General features: G+C 47.0%; 1 protein-coding gene across 1 annotated transcript in view; it reads left to right on the top strand.

Moving 5' to 3' along the window:
• The first annotated feature begins 878 nt into the window (after positions 1–878).
• BRINP1 (BMP/retinoic acid inducible neural specific 1) overlaps positions 879–24,432 on the top strand; it is an 88,500-nt gene continuing 64,946 nt past the window's right edge. The window contains exon 1 of the mRNA XM_040607607.1: positions 879–1,295. The gene's annotated coding sequence lies outside the window, so the exon portion shown is untranslated. The remainder of the gene's footprint in view (positions 1,296–24,432) is intronic.

Here is a 24,432-nt window from a genome sequence, read left to right on the forward strand (position 1 = left end):
GGCAGGAACTGTGCACGGCTCTTCCTGCGCTGGCTTGCCTTTGCTGAGGTTTGTCGTGCCTGGGTCATGCCCTTGAGGCACCCCCAGCCTCGTTTACCATCCGAGCCCCGCGGAGGGACTTGTCAGCCCTGCCGGGCGGACCCAGCCGGGCCGGGAGCGCCGCCGCTCGCTCGCTGCCCCCCCGGGGCGGGTCGGCCTGGCTCGGCTCGGCTCGGCTCGGCTCGCCAGCCCGGCCCGCTCCCAGCCGCTCCCGGGCGCTGCCCGAGCAGGCGGGGCTGAGCCGCGGAGCAGCACGGAGCCCCCGGCCCGCAGCGTCCGTCACCGCCCGGCCGGGCCGGCGCTGTCCGCGGTGCTGAATCGCTCCCGCACGGCGGGGCTGGGGGCGGCTCCTTCCCCCCTCCTCGGGGAGGTGGGACCCCCCCAGTGCGGAGCCAGGCCGGGGAACAGGCTGCTCCCCCCGGCAGCTCCCTCCTCGGCCGATCCGGTCCCTGCTGCCTGGCTCCGCTGAGCAGAAAATCAAAGGCGAGGGGGAAGAAAAAAAAAATTAAATGGATGGTGGCTGCCTGGAATGGCACCCAGTCCCACTGCAGCCTCCTCCCCAAATCAGGGGGGGCAGACAAGTTTAGATCCCCCCACAGCCCCATCCAGAGGTCCTTTTCAGTCTCATCCTCCCTTCCCACGGTCCAAGCTCCGTCTGGCAAGAGCTTAAGTCCCTCCCTTTTGCCCCCCGCCCCTCCCCTTCCCTAATTATGTACAAAACACTTCTTAGAATAAAATGGCCATGCTGGGGCTCCTCCCTGCTTTCCTCTTCCCCATTCATCCTCTCAGACCGCTCCAAGCCCCTCCCCCTGTGGCAAGCCCAGCCTCTCGCTTCCCTCCTGGAGCCCTTTTCATTTTTATTTCTAACCCCCTCTCCATTCTCCCTGCTGCCTCTGCTCCTTCCCCCGATGGCTACGAACTGAGCAGCAGAAGAGGGGGAGGGGGCACAGGAATAAGGGAAGGGGGGGAAATTAGCAAGAAAAAGGAAAAAGGAAGAGGGGAGGAAAAAGGATATTTTTAATTTTTTTTTTTTTTTTTTTTGCCTCTGCCCTTAATGCCCGCGATCTGGATCAAGGAAGGGGATTTTCTGTCTGAGCATGAAAAGGACTGCTAGAGCCCCAGGATTTTCACGCCTGCATTCTCAGCCCAGCACCCAGTATGCAAGCTGGACAGAGAAGCTCTCCCACAAGTTCCTACCGAGCCGAATAAAACCCGCGGGCGAGCAGATCTCCGCCAGAGAGGGACATTAGCATCAGGTAAGGCGAGCGCTGCGCTGCGGCTGCGGTGCCCCGTCCTGCCTCGGCCGCGTTGTGTAACGCACCCGCGGCCCCGCCGCGCACACGGCGCCTCTGCCCTGCACCCCAGCCCTGGGCAGCACGGAGTTTGCGGGGGGGGGGGGGGGGGGGGGGGGGGGCGGGGGGGGGGGGCTAGATGGCAGAAGTCCCGCAGCCCAGTTAGTGATACTGCGTGTGTGTGCGGTGAGCGTGAGGCCGAAATTTGCTGCTAACTGGGAAGACTGGGAGCTCTGGTTTTTACTGGGGAAAGACGCAGCCCCTGGAGGATTCCCACTAATAGGGATTCAGCCCCCCGGTTTGGCTGGGCTGGTGGCGAGGCAGGGGTGGAGGTGGGGGTGGGAGGTAGCCAGCATCCATCTGTATTCCGGAGTATCGATACATCCCGGAGCGGGTGGTGGGGGGGAACCGTCCCCAAGGAGATGGTGTCATCTCCACTTAATCCACTGCTCCGTTTTTGCAAGTGACAAGCGAATCACGGAGGAAAAGGAAAGTCTGTCGCCTTGAATCCCACACGGGGCTGATTGCCTCTACTTATGGTGGGGACTGGGAGGCAGCAGCAGAGTCAGGGGGAGGGCAGCGATGGCGGGGGGCTGCATCCCACAGTGCAGGAGGAGGTTGCTTTTCCCCGGCTCAGCTCTCAAAGCTGATCGCGAGGCTGGTGTGGAGCGTAACTTCGCCTTTTCCAGTCCATGGGGAATAGGGGGACAGAGGGCATCTCCATACCATTACATCATCCCCGAGGTCTAAAGACCCAGCGAGGATCCGAGGAGAGGAGGGCTGGAGGTGTGAGTGTGTGTTTTGCTTTTGGAGAGTCCCTCTGTGCTTTTACTTAGGAGTGGGGAAGGGGAGGGGGTGTCACTTCTTAGATGCAGCCTCCTGGTCATGGGGAGAAACAAGCAGCAGATGAAATGCTGGCAGTCTTGCTGTATGAATTTATCCTCGTGATTGACATCTGCACTAGGTGGGACAGAAGGGTCCTTCATGCTTTACTCTGGCTGCTCATCTGGGTGCATAATAATAATTGGTTAATGGCAGTAAAGCTGCTTTCCCAAGAGTTGTAGAGAAGTATTTGGGAGGTGGTGAGAGGAGGAGGTAGTGAGTAAAGAGATGAGGCTTTTGTGTAAGAAATCTGAAAAGATTTATTTTTTTAAAAAAATTCCTTATAAAGGAAAAAGATTGATCAGATCTGCTTATGAGTGACAGACAGACAAACCCGGAATCTCTCCCTCCCACACACCACACAGACAAGCAGTTGTCTCCCTCGCATACATGTACACGCTAAGCACACAAAACACATGCTGTCAAACTTGTACAGTCCACCCCATGCTTAAACACAGCATCTTGGTGTTTCTCTCCCACGGATGCAAGCACCTCTTCAAGCTACGCAGCCCCGCAGTTCCCCTGCACTCAGACACACAGGCTTGATCTGCACATGAACACACACCGTAACCTGCAGAAATAACTGCATTGATATTCTTATTATGCGAATCAAACAGTCAGATGTTCCCACGAGCGTACACATGCTGCCTTCTTTGCAGGTCTCTCAGTAGGTGGTTTGTTCCTCCAGTGTAGTCTTCTCCCTTGTAGTTGGTACCAGGCATTGATTTGGGGTTTGTCTGTCTCCAAAGCCCTTTGCGACTCAGCAGAAAAGCCTGCTACATTTTGTGTGCCTACGTTTGTTTTACTGCTCTTTGCACGTTCCCGGGACTCGGTAATGGTTGCACTACTGGAAAGGCAGGCAAGCAGCAGGCGGGGAGCAGGGGAATGGTAGCGGGGAGCGGTGGCAATCCCATACCCGTCACAGCCTCTCTGATCAAGAGCTGGAGCCTGTGAGTATGGGAAGTGCCCTGCTAGAGTTGCCTTGCTTTTTTCCGTGTGGGAGAGTGGATGTGAGCAAAGCCACAAACGCGTCTGTAGCTAAAACACACACAGCGCAAGGCTCCGCTTCAGTCTCACCCTGGTTCAGAGCAAAACCCTCCCAGCCTTAGAGAGCGAACCATCCCATGCCTTTGCGAGCCCCTGTCATCAGAAACGGTGTAGTATGCGCAGGGGAGGTGATGTCACTGGTGTTAGATGTATTTAACCAACATCCCCCTCCGACTGTCCTCCCCTCCCCCTCTTTCCATAGGGCCTAGTGAGGAGCCCGTGCAGCCCTCAGGGAGCAGGAATATAACAAGGCCAACCAAAGTCTGTGTTAAAACTTTGGAGAGGAGGAACATACGGTGAATTGGCTTGCTATAGGTACAAGGTGTCCCGAAAGAGATGGCAGAGAGAATTAATTGTCTGTGTTCCCTCCTCACCTCTGCTGTTTATTTACTCCATTGGAAATATGTGTAAGGCTGATGCTAACCACTGCGTGGGAGGGGGTCTGCCAGCAGATCGTGCTCACTGTGTCTGTGCAGGGGAGCAGCCCAAAGCCCGACCCGCGCCTTTGCTGGGGCACGTGCCCCACCTGCGTGGGGGGCTCTGCTCGGGAAAGCACTGCAGCCCCGGCACCTGCGTGTCCTGCCCGTCCCCCTGCCCACCTCCAGCAATGGGTGGGCATGTCCAGAGTGCACCCAGGGCCCCCTGCACACGCGGTATCTACAGCCCATGCTGAGATGCTGTGAAGCCAGGAAAAAATAATTGAGGGGAAAAATAATAAAAAAAAAAATAAAATCACTAGATACCAGAAATGCGGGTGAAGAGCCCCAAAAGCACCTGGGGGCGCGACATCCGCAGATGGAAAAGCAGGGACCCCCCCTTCCTCCGTGGGAAGGACCCCTCCGCCGCCGGCAGCCCCGTGCCCCGCTGCGCCAGCGCGCAGCCCCTCCGCGGCGGCGGGATGGCGGCGCGGCCGTGCCCAGGAGGGGGCGCTGTGGCTCCACGCAGCGGCGGCGGGCGCGGAGCAGTGCGGAGGGGCGCGGAGCGATGCGCATCGCCCTCCTCCCCCCGCCTGCCCGGCCTCGCGCAGCGGGAGCCAAGCGCTAATAATAATACGGGGGCGGGAGGGTGGCGAAGCCAAATAACAACAGGGCTCTCTTCTCCAGGGAGCCCAGGTGCAGCTGAATGGGCTGGGGCCGGATCCCCCCGGCTGCGGAGCCGCTGGGGCGAGGGCGAGTTCTGCTGAGGATCTGGCCCCATGCATGCAGGAATCTTTTACCCAGTGATGAAATGCAGCTACTTCTGGGACAGAGCCCAGCAGCTTTTCCGTGCCAGCAAATACTACAGGGGAAGTGAAAAATCACTTCATGCATTGAAAGTGCAGAGATGAACTTAGTGAGGCAGAATATAAATTACCCAGAGTTAGGTAGCTTGTGCCCTGTGGTTTGATTTACACCATCCCTCTTGCAAAGTATCACGAGATTTTTTTAACAACCGTAAGGACCTTGGCCCACTTCCTTCCAGGCTGTGCAGAGCAGCTTCCCAGAAGGGGAGAATATTTGTTCACAGAAGGATCTGGCTTCTTGCTAGACCCATAGACCATGGTTCAATCCTGCGGTTCTTCCTCTCGCCTAGAAGATGGCTGCCGCCCGGAGCATGATGCTGAGTTACCAAATGGTGCTGAGCTGAGTTAGGGCAAAGCATCTCCTCCTCCCAGCTGTGTGTGATAGCTCAGAGTGTGCTCGGGTGCCAGGGGAGTTTTTCCTTGCTCTCCGTGCCCTGCACTGCCAATCCAGCCGACCTGCTGGGACCAGAGCTCGGCTGGACAGGGCTGCAGCAGGCTTGTGGCTTGTCGTCGGTGCAGGAAAGGGAAACGTTAAAGCAGAGACCTGGGGAAGGGAACTGGAGGTATCTACTGGGTTGTCTGGAGAGAGTGAAACATGGGCAGAGCTGGACTAGAGAAATGAGGTGGCGTTCACCAGGGTTCAAGAGTAGACGCAGGATAGCTGTTGCTGACTTGGCAGACTAAGCTGTACTGGTTCAGGGAAGAAAAAGTGCTATTACTAGTGGGACGGAGGAACGGGAGAAACAGCAGAAATCGGAGGAGCTGCTGATTTACCCTGAGCTACAGGAAATTGAAGGACTCAAGTTTACTTCAGGGATGCTGGATCAGGTCCTAAGTGAAGGTGGCATAAATTTGGCATAACCATGTCATTTTGAAAAGGAGCGAGGAGTCAGGCCCAGGGTTCCCTCTGTGGTTGGGATGGGGGGGTTACTACAACATTTCTAAACCTTTGCAGCCTCCTGCTTGGCGAGCTGTTTTCTTGCAGCCTTGAGGCAGGACCTGCAAGCAGCATCACAGAAAAGACATTTATTTTTGCTATTTGTTCTTCTGAAGTCATGTGCTCTAAATCCATTTTATCATTGCCTACAAGGTGCAGCTGACAGAGCTTAGCTATGCACAGTGCCATCGCTGTCTGCTGACAAGCCCGTTCAGAGCGCAGTGCTGGGTGAGAGCGGTACCCGTGGTGGCACCAACGCCCCTGCAGCTCTGGTGATGGCGTCTCTCTAGGTGTTAACATAGCATTCCCCAATAGTTGAGCTCTCACACACATGATTCCCTGCTCCTGTTTCAGAAAAAACAACCAGTTGCACTGCTGATGGATCACTTCTTACGCTGGCAATAGAAATAACAGTAAGTCAGAGCAGCAGCAGCTGATCGGAGCAAATAATCTAAACCAGCTTCAAATGGTGGCCTCCAGAGGAGGACAAAGTGAATAGCCTTTGCCAGACATATACTGTTGTTGTTCACTGTTTATGTTGGTGATAGAAATGCTGGGCAGAGGTAGAAACTGAGGTGCCAGGAACACCAGTAAGCTTTCAAGCCCTAGAACAAATTCCCTCTGTGTGTTAGCAGTGGGCACTGTTCAATGGAGTATTGCCATCACAGTGACACCTTTCCTCCCAGAGGTTCACAAACTCCAGCAAAGCCAGCTCTGGCCTGACACATACCAAGCAATGACGCAGAAGCTTGCAAACCAAGCTATGGGAGGTTCTCACAAGTAAGAGAAGCTCCAGAAAAAAACGGTTTGTTCAATTTACTTTTTGCTGTAAATCAAAACACAATATAGGAGCAGACGGAGCTCTCACACTCCTCTCCGTTCTCCTGTACTGCCCAGTTACCAGTAGAGTGGCTCTGGTTCTTGCAATCTTTTCATGCTTGGGACCTGTCTCATAGTTATCCTGATAAAGGTGCACTCTTTCACCCAGTGTTTATGGAAGGTAAAGCCTGGAGGCTTACAATAGGTCTTCTAATAGCTTGGACTTTTATATCTATGCATATTACAGCCAAAATATGCTGTACAGTGAGTATCTGTGAAAGGCTTGGAACCGCTTGCTGTAAATCATCCCACCCTGTCGAAGCCAGGGGAGTTAACTGGCTTCATGGTGAGTGAGGATCTCTTTCTTAGGGTTTGATTTAGAGCATGATTTAGAACCTGGCCTGTGCTCTAGACTCTGCTGTGTCCATCATGATTTTGGATGCAGTTTTGGCCAGAAGTCCTGAGTTGACACAACTGATTCCATTTAGCCATCTCTTTACCCTGCTGGAGCGGTGCATGAGGTTGTCTGATACATTGCTAACATTGGAGACCTTTGTGGTAATTTATCCTTGCAGCTGTGGATGCCGACTTGCTGAGCAGGGGGAAGACTGGGAGGGCGAGCTTTAAAACCATTGCCTTGTGTGGGCACTACATTGCAGGTGTGGCCGCAGGACCAGAGGAATAAATAAAAGAAGCTTGCACAATAGTTCAAAGCAATAGTTAGAAAATGACAAAGAAACTAAAACTAACCAAGGAAGGATGGAAGGAAATGGACTGTGAGCCTTGGGAGAAGGCTAATGATTCAGGGCAGGCAGGAGAACCAGGACTAGCAGGTGTGAATCTTTAGCTGGACTTCTGGGATCAGCAGAATGGACAGCAGCGAGGCAGGCGACGAGTGCCAGAGCAGCCTGGCTGCTTTCACCGTGTGACTGCTCTTCAGGCAGGTACAGATGGTGAGCGGGTAAGCAAAGCCCTCAGACATATGCTGGGGTGCATATGTGGCTATGGGTTCCTCCTGGCTCAGACCACCTCCTTGCCTAGAACATGAGGATGCTAGAGTTATTCCAGACATTTTTCACACTGCTCTGTGCTGGGGTATGTTTGCAGTAAAAATCAAAGGTGTGTTTTGGGAGGAGCAGGGAGAGCTTAGGAGGTACAAGGTGAGACTGAAGAACGCTTGAGAAATACTGAGAGAGTCAAAGGAAAGAACTAACAAAGACAGCATAATGTTTGTGCTAAAATTGTGAACAGAGATAAAAAAGCAGCAACAAGGATACATGTAACGTAGCCTTAAGACCAGCAGCTATTTCTAGAATTACTTATGTCATGTCGTCCAAATTCAGAGTTGCTTCTGCAAAACAACTCCAGGCTTCGCTGTTTTATGCCTGAGAATGCTGATAATGTGTTTATCTGCCATTTCCACTCTCCTAAAAGAGAACTATAGAGTATTTGAAAATGATGGTGGGTTGCTGTACCATATTTTAGGCCAGTGAATAGATAAATCTAATCAGCCAGGGAAAAGCTACCAGTTAGGATTCTCCCACAACATTTGTATGATGCTGGCTTAAAGTAACCTAATAGTTGTAATCTGAGTAATATTGTGATAAAAATCCTTTTTGTGCATCAGTTCTCTTATTTGCTTCTTGGGGCAGAAGACTTAATGTTAAAAGGCAGTGACCAGACCTGGATGTGGTGCTTGGGGTATTTGCTAGTGCCGTGGAGGAAGGAGCAATATGTATTGGTGATGGAGCTGGATTAGATCTTGTTAAGACTGGAAGAAACTGAGATTGGTGTAACCAAAACAGTAGGGTACTGAAGGGAGCAGAAAGGCATGGATGAGTGCTATCTCTCCTGGGATAACCTTTCAGCTGCTCGGGGTTGTGCGCAGTCAGTACTTGTCTCAGGACTGTCATGTGCAGTGTCACCAGGGTGCCTAGATCGTACAGGCATGACTATTTCATTATTGACTCCATTTATGATTTTGGTTTTCATAATGTTCTGCAGTAATGGGATTAGTAATGAGTTGTGTGCAAAAGTAATTTGTTTGGGATTTTTTAGATCTGGTATCACGTCATTTCCTTGGGTGTCTCCAACTTTCTATGGGAAAGAGAAGGAGTGAAAAACCATTTCTCCTGGTCCACCTCTCCCCTGTTGGTGACTGGAATCACATCCCTTGGCTAAACAGCATGCGGGCCCCAATTCTGCAGGGCATGTAATCGAGTGCTTAGATATTGCTCAAAGAATATCAAACACAGGCTTGCTTTCAAATATGTGCTCAAACGTCGCTGACCCAGTGCAGTCATGACTGTAAAGGGCCTGATCCTGAAATCTGAATCAAACTAATTTTTAATTACAGTCCCGTGGATATAATGAAACCTGTTTCCAGGATCAAAATCTAAACAACAGCAAATCCATGCGCATGCTGAGTGCAGAGTGAATCATGTTTATGATCCGCCAGATTCCAGCTTCTTTGATCCAAAATGCTGGTCAGGAAGGCAGAAGAAATATTCCCCGGGATATTATAAAGACTAACATATCATCAGAGGGAGAATCAATGGAGATTGATGGCAAATTAGGTGGACGCTTGAGACATTAAAAGGAAGGATGGAAAATAGAAATGATATTATAATTGAACCATATTAATATATTTTAAATGGCTTTACAAATATTAACAAGTTATATAAGGAAGGCCTGGAAATCATAGTTTATTTAGCCTGGGAAAACTAGGAGTGAGAAGGGACTTTTGGGTTCCAGTACAAAAGTATATGAAGGTGAGAATGAAAAGTGATCAGAAACATTTTAATGCTTTGATGATATGAGAACAAGGCGACTCATCAGAATTAAAGGGCGCAACTTTTAGAGCAAATTAAAAGGAAATAGTCCTTTCTTCAGCGTATAGTGAAGCTACACAATTCCCTGCTGCAGGATGTCACTGAGATGAAAGTCTGGGTGGATTTGAAGTGTAAAAGGCTACATAACTTTGTAGCAATTAATAGCATTTGCAGCTCTGCAATCTAGGACAATGGTAATCAGATCTCATGCTTCAAAGCAAAAGCTGACCATCTTCTGGGGTCAGGAAGGACATTTTCTTTCTGCATAGGAAGAACATAATATGGCTGGCCAGGTAATATGACTGGATATGGTCGATCCTGCTAGTAGCTAAGTCAGCAAGAGATTAGCAAATTGCTTCTGTGGGTGCTGGATTAAGGTATTATAAAAAGGTTTTCATCAATGCCAGACAGAATATCAATCCAACAATCTCTTCTTCTGTGTCAACTCCCACAAAAGTAATTTCACTGATTACATTAGATATTGAAGTAGGACATAAAACGGGTGGTTATAAGCAGCGGCAATGACCCTGAGCTGCACGTTTCAGTTTCCTCTATCACCATCATTATCTGCAGGATGGTGCCGAGCTCAGATGAGCCTGGAGTCACTCAGTGCTCGGTACCGTGCAGATGCAAGCTCCCTGTCCTCGAGGGCCTGCGGTCCAGACAGAGGAGGAGGAAAAGAAACAGGGAATGCCGTCACCTCTGCTCAGCACCAGAGAAAGTGCAGCACAAGGCTCAGGGATCAATTCAAATCATATTACAGTCAGTGGAAGCATTTCAGTGTGCAGGAATCGGAGCTTGGGCTTGGCCCGGACAGATTTTGAAAGTAGTCGGTGGCAAGGTAATGGGATATTTTAGAAAACGGGACCTTAAATATCACAGTGGGGTATGCTGAACACTTGCAAAATCAGCCTCCAAGGTGTCTGCAAAATGTCACCTTAAAGAATTTGCCCAAGCTTATGCAGGAAGCCTGAAGCAGAGAGGAGTGCCCGGGTGCACTAAATCTGGGGATTTGACCAAACCACCCTGGCAGGAGTGACAGAACGGAGAGAGATCGGATAAGGAGCCCACTGGTGTCCCACCTCCTCTCCCCCCAGTTTCTCCTGAGTGCCACAGCCCCATGACCAGAAGGTCCCAAGGTACCTCCCAGATGAAGGTCCACCCTGTCTGCTGTGTGTAGTCCTGCACCCTGTCCATGGTCTTCCACCATCACTGGGGCCATGTTGGTGGGAGGAGGGAGGAACCTGCCTTTCTCCATACTCTTTCTCTCATATCAGCCATTGTTTTCCCCTCTTGCTGAAGGCAGATGTTTGGGTGAAGAGAGAACAGGCTGTCGCATACAGACAAGGGTGTTCAGCTTCACCAGGTGACACTTGCTGAGGGCCATAGTTATCTGTAGCTGAGCACAGAGGAGTCTGCTCTTCCATGGTCATCTGTACTGGGGCTGAGACCAGTAATACAACTGGGTTTCCTTCAGAAAGGCAGGAAGGGTGACAAGCTGATGGCTGTGAGGAAGGCATATACACTAGATGGAATAAAGCTCTGAGGGAAATGTGTGATCGAGGCTGGGAGGGAGGGATGGGGGGTGGGAGAGGAGAGCTGGCAGGTAGGAACACAAAGTTCACTGGCAAGGCAAGTGCGAATGCTGAGACAAATTGCCACATCAGGACGAATGATTCCTTCGCTTCCTGGATTGCAAACCAGACAGAGATGTGACCGGCAGGTGCAAATCTGCTGACGAGGTGTTGTGTAGGTGTGATGATTACTGTGCTTGTAAGCCTGGCTGGAAAGGGCAAGGATGGGCGAGGGAGCTTCGGTTCTGCAAAATGCATGAGAAAGATGCATGCAAAAAAAATAGCTATGAAGTAGGATTGTAGTTTACCTGCATTATTGGAAGATTGATTTCTGATGAAAGGAGCAGAGGAAGGAGGGGAATAAAATTTTACAGATGGCAAGAATGGGGATCAGAGCTTTAAAATGGCAGTTGTGAGTTAGTGTTCTTGAAGGATTGGTTCAAATGTGACTGCAGAGACCAGTGCTGGTTTCTGATTTCCAACCATCTGCATTTAAAAGAGAGAGAGACCAGCAGACTGGCCTCAGTGAAATTCTGCTGGATTTCCCCCAGGGAATCAGGATTGTCCCTGCATTTCAAGTACCTGGAAGACTTAAAACACTGACAAGGCTGAAAGGTGAGGAGAGGGCTGAAAGGGAGAATGGCTGGCAGGAATAAGTAGATTGTAGACTACGCTGGATAATTCAGGGATCTGTAATAAAACTGCATGGTGATGGATAGTGAATAAAAGACTGTAGGTATATTATGGTTTACAGAGCACAGGACAGATGTGTCTCTAAGGAGACTGCGATAAGGAGTGGAAGGTAGCAGTGGACTGGGAGCAGCGGCTGTTTTGGGATGCAACAGCACTGGGAGAATAAAGCAGCACTGTAGCAAGATAGTTCAGTCCCGATGCTGTCACCGACATGTTATATATGACCTTGGGCAGGTCACTTAGGCTGATACCTTTCAGAAGAGCTTTCTAAATGCATGTGTTTCCATGCATAGGAGCTGAATTTCTTACAGTCAGTGCTGTGGTTCTGAGCCCTCTAGCTCACACAGTGGATGCAAACCACCCAGGGAACTCGGCTCCAAGTTTGGCATGGGGAAAAGTCTGGATTTTTTTTTAAGAATTCAGCAACCTGTGTCCTCAGAAAATACAGCCCCCCATCCCTTCCTCCCCCAAGACTGGTATTCAGCCTTGCTGATCTTTATTTATCCAGTGCTGGGCAAAAGCAGCACTGGATTGCGTCTCTCCCCCCTCTGCCCCAGCAAAAGGGCCCGATGTTTAGAAATCTGGCCTGAATTAATTTCTCTTCTCACTGCCTAAGACCACTAACTAAAGTTGCCCTTTTACTGGAATATATAAGAGAATATGCTAATTGTATCTGTTTCTCTCCCTTGCACACAAATATGGGGCTTTTACTTACACAACATGTACAATGAAGCGTGCAAGTGTGCACGTGCACACACACACACACACACGTGCATGTGTGCACACATGCATTGTGTTTTGGGAAGCCTGAATCAAGACTGCTGCTTCAGTGCAGCGTATTAGTCTTCTTACCAACTTCAGCATTTGAGGTAAATAGCAATTAATGGTAAAGCTGCTTACATTAAAAAAAGGAGCAACAGAGGCTGATAAGTCCTTCCTACCAGTGGATTCTCCTGCAGTGCTTCTCATTACTTTGTTTGTTTTCAAGTTTCAAGACAGAAATTTTGTCCGTGGTGGTTTTTTTTCTCATTGCTGCTCCTCCAAGGGAGCAATTCTGTAGAGCCTTGTTAGCAGTGAGGTACAGCCCCCAGCCGCTTGTGTCTCAGCTAACAGGGACACTCCTTTGGTGCTGGGGGCACGACCCTCTCTCAGGTTTTATAATAGAGGTGGACAGAAGGGCTGGGGACAAATACACACTCTGCTGCCCTTGCACAGTGTTACTGCTCGTCTGCAGACTGCCTTAAATAAGATTTGGAGCTGGGGAAAAGGAAACCAACAGGAGAGCTAAGATCCACTCTAGATTTTATTTTTATGTGTCATTTTTAAATTCCAGGCTCTTGAAAGGATATGAGGGCTGACCTCCAGCTCAATAATGCAGTATTTTTGTAATAAGATGCTCAGGATGCATTTTCGATGCCCCATGTGCATGTGCAGAATGTTCCAGCATGCATTGTCTTCTGGGACAGTGTTGAAGGACTGTGGAAGATGAAAATAAGCCATTGGAGGGTTTGTGCTTGTTCATATTGGCCACAACTGATGTTAAGAAAGCAAAATATACCCAGAACTGGGTTCCTTCTTAGTGAAAGCTTGTTTCCTCCTGAAGAAACCCCAATTCCAAACTAATTGAAGTGCAGTATATGTGGCTAAGGGGTGCAGGGGCCAAGTTCTTTGACAATGTAGAAACACCCAGAGGTAGTTAGATGTCTAACTCCTATATACATGCCTATTTTTTTTAATCCACTGGATGCAGGAAGCTAAGCAGGTGATGCTCCCCTAAATACCTCTGGGACTGAGATTGCAGGTGGGTGGCTGGGAGCAGGGTCCTATACTTGAGCGCTCAGCCACAGAAGCAGATGCCAGACGATGCCTGAGGAGCAGGAGCCCCAGGACTTGCTGTTCCCATCCCTGAGCATTGGTGTCTCCTTCAGAGCACACTTCAGTGGTCTGAACCAGGGCTGGCTGTTTGTGGGGAGCTGTGCTTTTCTTTTTGCTTAATGTCAGATGCACTTGGACATCACATGTTCCAGTTTTCTGAAGGAACCTCATGCCTATTTGATTGTATGTTAGGGACTGCGATGCTTAAATAAAAAAAAAAAAAAACAAAAAAAAAAAACCAAACCAAAAAAGAGAGAGAGAGCCAAGAGAAGCAAAAAGAAAGAGTTCAGAGAAACAGAGGGTAAAAAAGCATGGTGTGACTGTCTTGAAATAAAAAAAGCAGTATATGGCAATTTCTAGTGGTAAAAGTAAATCCAGTCTCAGATTATTTCCTGGGAACTTTACTCTCATTTTTGATACAAGGACTTGCTCATTTATTTTTCTCTAAATCTATTTATTTCACTCTAAGTTCTCTGTTGAATGCAGGTTTAGACTGGAATAGAGCAAAGGACTGTGAAAGTCATCAGCTTAAGAGACTCACAGAAACTCAGCCTTGCTGAGATCCCTCATGTTGTTATGAAGATCTGACAGACAGTTATTGTAATTCCTAGTAGGGATAGGTGAATAAGGATATATTTTTTTTTGTCAGTTTGGTTCTTGAAATGAGAAGGGAAAAAATTAATTTTAGCTATTCAAACATAATTGGTGTGAGGGGGAAGAATGAAAAGACTTCTTTTATAATTGGGACTAGAAGGAAAAGCGAATGGAAAATCACTTCAAAACTTCAAATTTTGCAGGAATGCAAAACTTTTTTTTCCATAACTGTATTTTTTTGTTTTTGTTTAGTCTTTTTTTTTTTTTTCATTTTCTTCTAGATCCACTTTGTAAACATTTCAATATCATGCATTTAAGTTAAGGAATAATACAGTCATGTACTTTGATTCGTTTAAATTTTTCCCATCCCATTTTTTGATGGTAGCTATCTAACAAATTCAACCTGATTTAATAAACATTGGCAGTCAATCCCCAAGCACTTTTCTGTGCCTAATTTTAGTATGTGTTAAAAAACATGTCTCACATCTTTAGTGCCTATGACTGCAGTTTACTTTATGCTACACACAGTTAAAGACAATTCGTACCTCAAATAACATACACTCAAAGGGTACAGAGCAGTAGGAGATGAAAGGAGAAAACAGAAAGATTTGTCTGAAGTCTCAGGGTAAATCAGTAGCAGAAGCATATAGAGGGGCCTACAGTCTTGACTTCCATTCCGCTGCTCTTTCTATGACTGCAGATTAATTATAAAATTCTTTCTCACCCATTAGATTTTCTCATACTCCTTCTACTCCTGCACTTTCTCATTCACACCTTCAATTCTTTTTTACTCTTCCTTTAGTCCCACTTCCCTCACTCTCCATTTTTGAACGCTTTCCTCTTTGCTCCTCTTCTGGTCCTCCTGTAGAAGAATACTAATGAAGTGACAGGTGATAATAATGTGTCTTGGCTGTGCCCACTGTGATGGATAAAGAAGGAGCAAGGTGTGTGGAGGAGAAGAGTAGCGAAGAGGGAGGGAAGGGGGTGATCTGAATTTATTTCAGACTCCAGGTGAAGGTATGCAGGAAGGCAGAGGAGCCAACTGCACACTCAGAAATGCTCACTGCAGTGGGAGCACGGAGTCCAAACTGAATGTCTAGGGAGGGGAGCATGAGCAGATCTGAAAGGTGGGACTGGTGCCCTCGGGGATGCAGGGGCCAAAAGGGGAACAAAGGCTTACAGGGAGATGTGTGGGCAAAGGGGAACGAGCAGATTTCTCCAGTTTGCTGTGACAGGACCTCAAACACAGACGTCTCACACTTGATTTGTCTGGACGAGTTTGTGTGCAGAGACTTCTAGTGCTCGAGTAAAATCAGAGGCGAATATGCATATTCAATCAGACAGGGGTTACGGGTGCTCTCTGCGCACTGGGCATTGCATGCTGGCAGGGATTAGACTGCCATCTGCTTGGTACAATACACATCACAGGGTCGGTACCTGAAGCTGGGATGTTGCTGGAACTCCTGCTGACTTCCTCAAGTCCTGCAGAATAATATTTTTGTCACCAGAGCCTCTATTGTGTGGTTAATGGGCAAATCTGGACTACAGATTTACAAATAGTCTCTGGATTTAGGGAGGAGAGGCATTTAAGGGGTAGATAGGAGAAGAGGCTGCAGAATCCGTGCTTTGGACTGATACCTATAGCTCCCCGAGGAACAGAGGCCAAGCACACAACAGCTGGTGGGGAGAAACTGTGTTGATGCTGTGGGAACAAAGATGTTATCTAGTCTGCAATCCAGGCAGGAGGAGGAAGAAAACAGAGATGTAAATTAGGAGGAAGCTTCCTTGAGCTTCTTTGGTCCTAGAATATTATACCAAGAATAAAATGTCCAGGAATAGCTGTCTATCATTGTAAACAGTCACATTAGACATGATAGATAACTTCAGGCTATGTCTTCATGAGCACAGTAGGCTCTAAATACCCTTCTTTCTTTGGAAACTCCTTCCAAACACCTTTGATTTCACAGGGATAAGCCAGCTAGCTGTATTCCTGTTCTGCATTTGATTTACCACTCACAGAAAATTATTTATCTAGCTAGCTATTTATTATCTAATTCCATGGCTGCAGTTGAGGCAAGACTGTTTATTCCTTTTCCACAGCAGTGTCTCTTTCTCCAGCAGCTCTAACTGGCTTCTAGGTGCCCTGGGGAATGTCAAAGCAGAATTAATTAATCATGACCAATGATGAAGGTGTTTTTTAGATTTGGATTTGGCCAGCTGATCTTTCTGGGAGTTAGGCTGTTGAGGAAACAAATGTGATGCTTGCTCTGGATTGCTTTCAGACGGAGTCACTTTGGGAGGCTGCAGAGGCAGGTAGGATCTATCAAGCAGTGGAGAAAATCTGGCAGAAGTCAGCAGTGTGCATGCTGGTGGAGGGGACTGCTCGCTCACTTTGGCAGGACACCATGCCAGTGAAACTGTTAGCTACAGTTTAGCATGTCCTGTCCTGTTCCTGGCCTGCAATGGTGTGAATCTTTCAGCATCCACAAGAAAGTCTTCTGGGCGTTTGTTCTGAATGTCCCCTTCAGAGCAGGAGGAGTTGTGATGGCACCTGGCACTTGCAGAACTGGAAGCCACCCCTTCAGCATGCCCACGAGTGATGGCAGTGCTGGCCAACTGCACAGGTTGTGATGAAGCAGCAGAGTTTGTTTTACAAATAGCTCTGATTTCTTCCAGATCCTCTTCCCTTTCTTTGTAGAGCCTGGTAGAGCATGTGCTATTCTTCCTGGTCAATGATTTCCTCCTGGCAATGGAGAAAGGTCAAGTGTCCACGCCAATTCTTTTTGATCTGTCAGCAGCCTTCGAATCCTCTGGCAATGAAGGGCTAATGATTTGCAGTGTCTGGCATGGATGGGCAATCTCTCCCTGCAGGACCATTCCTCCTTTCCAAAGAGACTCCGCAGTGTGGTTTCGAGTAATGAAGCATCTCCCTCAAGAACTCTTCCAGGGGGTAATTCAGTGCTCAGTTGTACTGTTGCTGTCAGAGAGATGGGGCTACAATATTGCAGATGTGCTGATGACAAGGGATAAGATCAGCTTTCCAGTAAATAATCCATAGTTTTCAAAATTTATCATCCTCAAACATCTTTTTCTGCCTTCGACTTGTTCCGCTGTTGCCTAACACAGGAACAAATGGAGGCACTTTGCTTCTTCCCCACCCCAGAGATGAAGGCATGCATACAGAGATGTAAGCTGGGATGGAGCCATTTGTGGGGCGGGGAGGTGGAAACATCAGCTTTTAATGGAAGTCTCAGAGTATGGCAGTACTCGCTGTTAGAGAAAAGCCGTAATCCATAGTGACAGGCCAGCTGGAGCAACAGTAGAGAACCAGGCGGATCTGCATGCAGAGGTGTGCGTTGAGCAGCTGCGCGGGGGAATTCAGATTGCAAACTGCAGTGCTTGGCGTTCGCGGCATGTCCCTTTAAGAGGAAAAGCAGACAGAAAAGCCCACTACTACTTTAAATAAGCCTCCAAAGTTTGGAGATGCTTTTCCTTTTCATTCCCATTGCACAAACCACCGGGCTCAGCCCCATGAAGCCCACGGCCAGGGCTAGCCCCCCACCCCGAGGGGTGCTGTCAGCCTTGCAATGGGAAGGAGCAGCCCCTGCTGCCTCCTGAAGCTTTCTCTTAGCCTGCTGAAAGGCAGAAGGGAAACAAGGTTGGCCATGCATAGCCATGCTCTGCCTCTGGCTCCGTCCACCATCACGCGTAGCCTCCGGTTAGGGCCCCGCCTTTGTGTACGTTGCTCTCTGCACATACATTGAAGATGGACTTGCTGCCCCCTCGCCGTCCAGCCCCCCGGACAGGCACGGGCAGCACTACGGCACGCACAGCTCGGCACGGGGACCCGCTGCCCTCAGTCTCTTATCGAACTGCCATGAATGCACGAGAGCCGCTGGGGACATTTTCATCCATGAAATGAAGAATCAATAGAGTCGCCTCATTACAGGCTCTGCTCCGTGCTGCCATTCTCCCCTTCCCTTTTGCCACATACCTTGCCCTTTTTGTCAACCCGCTTTTACCACCACCTACACAGGCTTGATGGCGCAAATTCACGGGTAGCAATTCCCCTCTGCTACGCACGGAGGAGCAAAAATGTGGTTTAAAAGAAGAAGGAAAAAAAAAAAAATCAGATAGACTTCCAAGAAGGAGGTGGAATATATCTTGTAAAAGTACATAAGTGATTTGGAAGCCAAAGGCCCCAGGAGGTCAATAGTATTCAGACTTTGAAATCCCTGATGCTCTTGAAAATGCTACATGTAAATTCCATCCTGGAAAAATCTGGTTTTATTATTTTTTTTTTAATAACAAGCAGAGAAGTTGGTTTTGTGATGTGCAGAGGGGAGTGGAGCTGTGCTCTGCAGTCATTGAGCTGACAGAGCTGCTTGGGAAATGGACATGCTATTTCCTTGGGAAATTCACTCTTTTTGATTTGTGGTTGTTTTTCTTAAGCTCCAGTTTGAATGAGAACCATGTTCCCACAAAGCTCTTGTGGCCTAAAAATTCAAAAGCAATAATAATTTGAGATCATCAATATCTACTGTTTCTGTGGTGCTGAAGTACTAAAATGCTACAGGAAATATTTACTATTGAATAATGATAACACATATAACAAACCAACATCAAACATTTTATACAATATATAGTATATTTTAAACATGTATCAATACAATACAGAATATGTAAAAATGTCAAAACAAATTAATTGAAACAACATAAAAATAATGTGTTTATCTCCTCAAAATGAAACGTGAAATGAAAAGAGAAAATCAAAATGATCTGTTTTGACACTTTAAACATAAAAAAGTTTGTCAAAATTGACATGTTCCCATGCAACGTTTGGATTTCAAGAGAACTGCGTTTTCCTACGAAAAACTGTTCTGTCAAAATTTTTGACCAGCTCTACTTACAGCCTATCTAAACAGACAAGCATCACAGCCAAGACTCTCAAACGCTCCAGGTGGTCAGAAGATAGATTTAGCACAGAGCAGAACAGTCTCAAAGAAAGGAATAAATAAAACTCACAGCTAGAGGTGGCCTGAAACTTGGGTACCAAACTGCTTTAATGTTCGAGATGCTCAGATCCGAGTGTTTTTGGACTTTAATCCTAGCAAGGAATGCGTTCCTTCAATTTTTAGCAAATGTGTGTTGCAGGGTTGGTGCGCTGATGGAAGAGGCTATTTGTGATGGTGAGATGCCAGTGCAGAGTCTCCGTATCCCCTGGGATTTTTCAGTTCTTGGCATTGGTTAGGGTCTAGCTAGTAAGAGCCCTCTGTATTTGACAGATTAATACTGGTAAGTATGAGATGGCTTTATTTTCCACACATCCTTCTGTCTCAGTGGAAATTCCAGGCTTAGGGCTGAGGGAATAGGCTAAAATGCAGTGCTGCAGGTAGGCTGGCTTTCAGATGCAAGGCTGGTGAGAACAGCTTTGGCTAGGAGTTCTCCCACCTTCATGATACACAGATTTTAAATCTTCTCATTATATAAATGCAGTTTCAGCTTAATTTGAGCTTCTAATTTAATACGCTGTTATGAATTAAGACTTAATATGATATTTGATTATCCTTTTGCAATGAGATCCAACCCAAGGCTCATTGACTTCAATAGACCTTCCAGCAGAACCTGCAACTGCAGACCCTGCGTAGATGCTTAGAGCAGAGCTACACTCAAGATTTCTGGCTTCTGTTTCAGAAGCTGCCGATATAATGGTGTTATTTGGGGCTAACACACATTCTAGCTCACATTTCTAGCCTGAATTTAAGTGCCTGTGCATCAATGTGCGTGTAACTTCCCCCATACAGGGAGGCAGGGCAGCAGCAGGAGCTGAACGTGGGTGTCCCCAGCCTCAGACCAGTGTCCTGGGCACTAAAGGAATCCGTCCTCAATAATTCTATCAGTGATTCGTATCACACACCTCTAAGTCACTGTGCAGCACCTGTCGGGTGGTTGCAGAGGTATCAAGCCCACGTCAGTGACCAGTTGTCTTCCCCTTGGTTCTGCCTGCAGCTCTCTTTCCCTGCAGAAGTCTGAGCCACGCCATCCCTGCGAGGTCTCACCTTGTTTCTCGAGTCTCCTGGCAGGGTAGTTGTGCAAGGGTCTAAGGCAGTGGCAGCAGGAGCCGGTGTGGTGAATGCACAGGGAGATTTTTATGGCCACAGCAAATTCTTCCGCTCAGAGTGATAAGAGGGGCGCGTCTGCCCGGGGCCAGAATTTGCTGCTGCAAACAACTCGGGTCCCTTTTCCCTCCCCTCTTCAGCTGCCCCTGGCTCCCTTGGCTTCATCCAGCATCCGTGGTGGCAGAACCTGGTGCCCATAGGAAACGCCGAGTTAAATGGTGCTTTTCATCCTGGCAGGCAGGGCTGTCATTATCCAAGCAGCAGGAGCTGTACCAGGAGAAGCAATGGCCTGCAGATTTTAACCCCTTCTACTCCTCCAGTAAGAGCTGAGTATCACAAAAAAGCCAGGTCAAGAGCTAAAATTCCTTCTAAGGGACAAGAAGAACAGGAAGATAAATCATTCACAAGGATCATTAGGTAACCTCAGCTTCCTAGCATACCAAAATAATCAGTGTTAGCTTGCATTTCCCAAGCCCTATGGAGTGGGGTCACTCCATGTGGCTCTGGTGGTAAAGTCCCTGCCCAGGAATGAACTTCAGAACAACAAAAATATTGCAAAGAATGTCAGGTGTGGGATAACAGTTGACCTTTTGGATTGAGCGTTACATTATTGCTCTTCAGGGCAGTTTTGGCATCGATTTTTTTTTTTTTTCCTTCAGGCTGTCTTCTTACAGGTCCAAATTGTTGCAATGGAATATATTAGGAAGGCAAGACCAGCACACAGAATGGAACAAGCATGACGGCAAAACCCAGTTTGTGGACTGGCACAGGCTTCTCTGAACTTAGTTTTCAGATTATTGTCTGTCTCAAATTTCCAGTAAAGACTGTAGGGAATGGTATGATTTTTGTTCAGATTTTGTGTATGGTTTGCAGGTGTTTCTTGTTCCAAAATGCAAGAAAAGTATTGCATTAATTTGGACATTTTCTTTTATGCATAAATTACAAAATCTATTTTGGCTCAGTCAAAACATACTGTTTAAGAAAACACTTCATTTTGATTTTTAATGTATATTACTCAACATGTAATGAAAAACAAAACACAATCTTGAACCGATCCTTTCCAAATAGAACGCTCAACACATTCTGTTCCAAAGAAAAGCTGACTACATGAAAATGCTTTTTTTTCCCCTTAAATCAACAAATTTCTACAAAGTGTTTTGCCTCTGATGAATTGGCATTTTTCTGACATAAAATGAGCAATCCAAAAAAATCCTAAGCAGCTCTGTGGCAAGTCTTAGCTAATTCTGGAATAGTAGCATGAAGGTGCGTAGGAAGGGTACTGTAAGGAGACATAGCGTTGAGCTGAGACTTAAGAGATTTGGGTTGAATTCCTGAAGCAGTTATAAAATGATCTGGGAAAAGCCATTAATCTATGCCGTGTCTCAATTCCCATTCTGCAGAATGGGAAAAACAGCATTTCCCAATCTCCTAAAGCTACTGCAAGTATAAAAACTTATTAACACTTATGAGATTACTGGACTTTGATATGAGGTGTATAAGTACTGAGGAAGACAGAAGACAGAGCTGCATTTTTGTGTAACTTAGAATGAAATTATGGAGAAGTGGACTAGCTTGGACAATAATTTAATAATAGTAGGAATAATTGCAAGTTCAGGGCAGTGTTTAATAGAAATCACTGCTCACCACCCACCATATTTTTTTTTAATAAGCAGCTCAGAAAAGTGCAATTTATCATTATTATTATCATCTATATTCATTCTATCTCTGCCACTTTGCAAATGAGAGAAGTTCCTCACAAACATCTACAAAGCTAGCTCATTATCCAGCCTCCCTATTTATAACTCTCATTTATGACAATGGCTATCAAAATCTTGCCAACAGTAGGGCTGCTGGTGTGCTGACACCACTGCTCCACAGCCCGCTGAGCGGTATTATCTCACTGTTCCCTTGCGTTCCCCCATCTGTCCCTGGCCATCTGGTGTCCTTGGTCTTCTAATTAGATTGTAAGCTTTTTGGGGCATGGACTGCCTTTCTGGTTTCTGTTTGTACAGCACCTAGCACGATGCTGTTCCAGGCTCAGATTCAGCAGGACTGTCTTCAAAACAGGAGGCTTCATCGCATACCTGTGTGTGCGTGCAGAAGGTCTGTTAATTCAGTTCCCGACCTGTCAGGCACTGTTAGCTGGATCCCCTTTCTAAACAGAGCCCGGAACCAAGCGCCCATGGATCCTGGATTTCAGAGTGGTGGCTTTGCTACCTTGGCTAGTAGATTTGTGGTGATTTAATGGAGTTTAATCCCCTCTGTCCAGCACCACTTGATGTTGTGACTTGACAGAGGTTGTACGCCTGCCACAGTTCTTCAGTTTCAAGCCACCTCTCATCCTCATCGTAATAACACCAGTAGTTTATAATTAGCTGAAGTGTGGGGACAAACGAGCTGAGAGCAGGTACCTAGTTGTTACCAGTGTGATTCTCACCTCGCTATATGCAGGGAGTAATTAGAGTTTCTGCACAAAACCCACTCCCTTTAGGCTGCTGGTTGAGCAGGGTTTGTAACAAAGGATTTGTAGGGTGGGTTTGCTTCACTGAGTGTTCAGAGGAGTTGTAAGCAAAGTGTTGATGAACGGAGAAGAAAAAAAAAACTTTTCTCCTCTAAGTCATTTGGGGTCAAAAGAAATATTTTTATCACTGTTTCCTCTTAATAGGCTGGAAAGAAAAATCAAAAGGAAAAGAAAAAAAAAAAAAAAGCTCTGCTAGTTTCAAATGGAGATTTGGAAATATTTCCCTTTGGTACTCTCACAACCAAACCACTGACATCTCCCAATCATTGCTGTTTTCAGCATGAACAATTTTGCAGAAGTGAAGTGAATTTGTGGGCTGCGTTGGTGTTTTGGAGAGGTGTTTCTCATCCTCTCTCTTTGCCTTTCCTCACCCAAAAAATATTTCAGCTGATGAATATCCCTCAGGTCTAACTACTCACACATATTTTAAACTGAAATGGTTAAAGAAAGTGCAAATTTAGACACTGTTCAGTGCAGAATTATCAAGGTCTGAGGAAGGATTCACCTATCATTGCCTGAAATGGAGAAATCCCACTTCTGTAAAGAAATAGATTTACAGTCATTTGGGATTTTATGATTTTGCATGCCACAATCATCCAGAAAGTCAGAGCCACTGCTGAATTGCAGCTCCATCTCTGACTCCAGTCAGATACCAGTGCCTGTAGTTTGAGCTATAAAGACATACAGGTCAGAAGTAGTCAAAATCTGTTTTTCCCAGAGCTCAGGTTTATCCACAGAAGTTCATATGACTTAACAAACCCCGACAAATTGGCTTCCCCATCCATTTCCATCCATGTTCCCTGTTTTCCTCTGGCCCTGGCACAGAAAAGATGTCCTCGGCTTGGCTGGGTTGCTGGCCAGCGTTCTAAAGGACAACTAAAGCTGCATCACGGGTGGTAACAGCCTTCCAGCACCTTCATGGGCCATCTCTGAATTAGGTGCAGGACATGAATGCTGTTGCTCCAGTTGCAGCCAGCGACCTAACATGAACTAAACCCTACCGGTGTAGGGCAGCAGTTACCTGTCCAGCAGGAATGTGAGTGTGCAGTTAACTTAAAGCAGTGGTAGCTGAATAAAACCGAAAAGAGCATCTCCTGTACTTAAAATTAAGGATACACTTAAGCTCTTTGCTGAAATGAGGTCAGACGTTCGTCACTTTGCAGGGTCGAGCTCTAAACTAACATAAGCTGTTTCATCTCTCCCTTGACACCTCAGTCTTTTACTAATTTATCAGCATTCTAAAGCAGTGTGTGAAGCTGCTGCAGAACAGAGGTGTTTCAGATACAAATAGCGATGGTTAGCCTCTTCCCTCTGGTAAATGGCAGCAGGCAGAAACCTCTCTCAACCTGCCAAGAACCAAATGTGGGGCACAAGAAAGAGTTATTGGTGCATGAAGCTTAAAGAGGTAGGGGACTTTTTTTTTTCTGCAAATAATGTGTTCAGTAAGTTCTCTTTCCTGAGTCTGCATTTCTGGTGGAAATAGTTTACAACAAGGAGCATGAGAAAACAGAAGGGATGTGTCCAAGATCAATTTGAATCTAATAGAAGGGATAAATGAAAGGTACGGAGGTTAGAAGAAAGGTAGAAAATCCCAGGAGGCAGGGGAGCGGTGGAGTGCTCACAGCAAGTGATGGAGAGTCAGAGCTCCTGCATTCTGCCTTTCCATTAATAGCAGTGATCTGGGCTACACAGCCTCCTTCATATGAAACAGACCTTGCAATACCACTTTGTGCAAAAATCTATCATTCTGAGCTATCCCACTGTATAAAAATTACCTTTTAAGTGGCTAAGTAGACACCCAGCTTTATTCTTTTCTTCTTATTTCAAGAAACAATGGGAGTAACAGCACTTGCCTGCCTTACTAGAGCGCTGAGAGCTTTAATTAATGTCTCTAATTCAATTTGAACTCCTTGGATAAAAGGCGCTG

This window comes from Falco naumanni, chromosome 9 (assembly GCF_017639655.2).
Source record: "Falco naumanni isolate bFalNau1 chromosome 9, bFalNau1.pat, whole genome shotgun sequence".
Taxonomy (NCBI): domain Eukaryota; kingdom Metazoa; phylum Chordata; class Aves; order Falconiformes; family Falconidae; genus Falco; species Falco naumanni.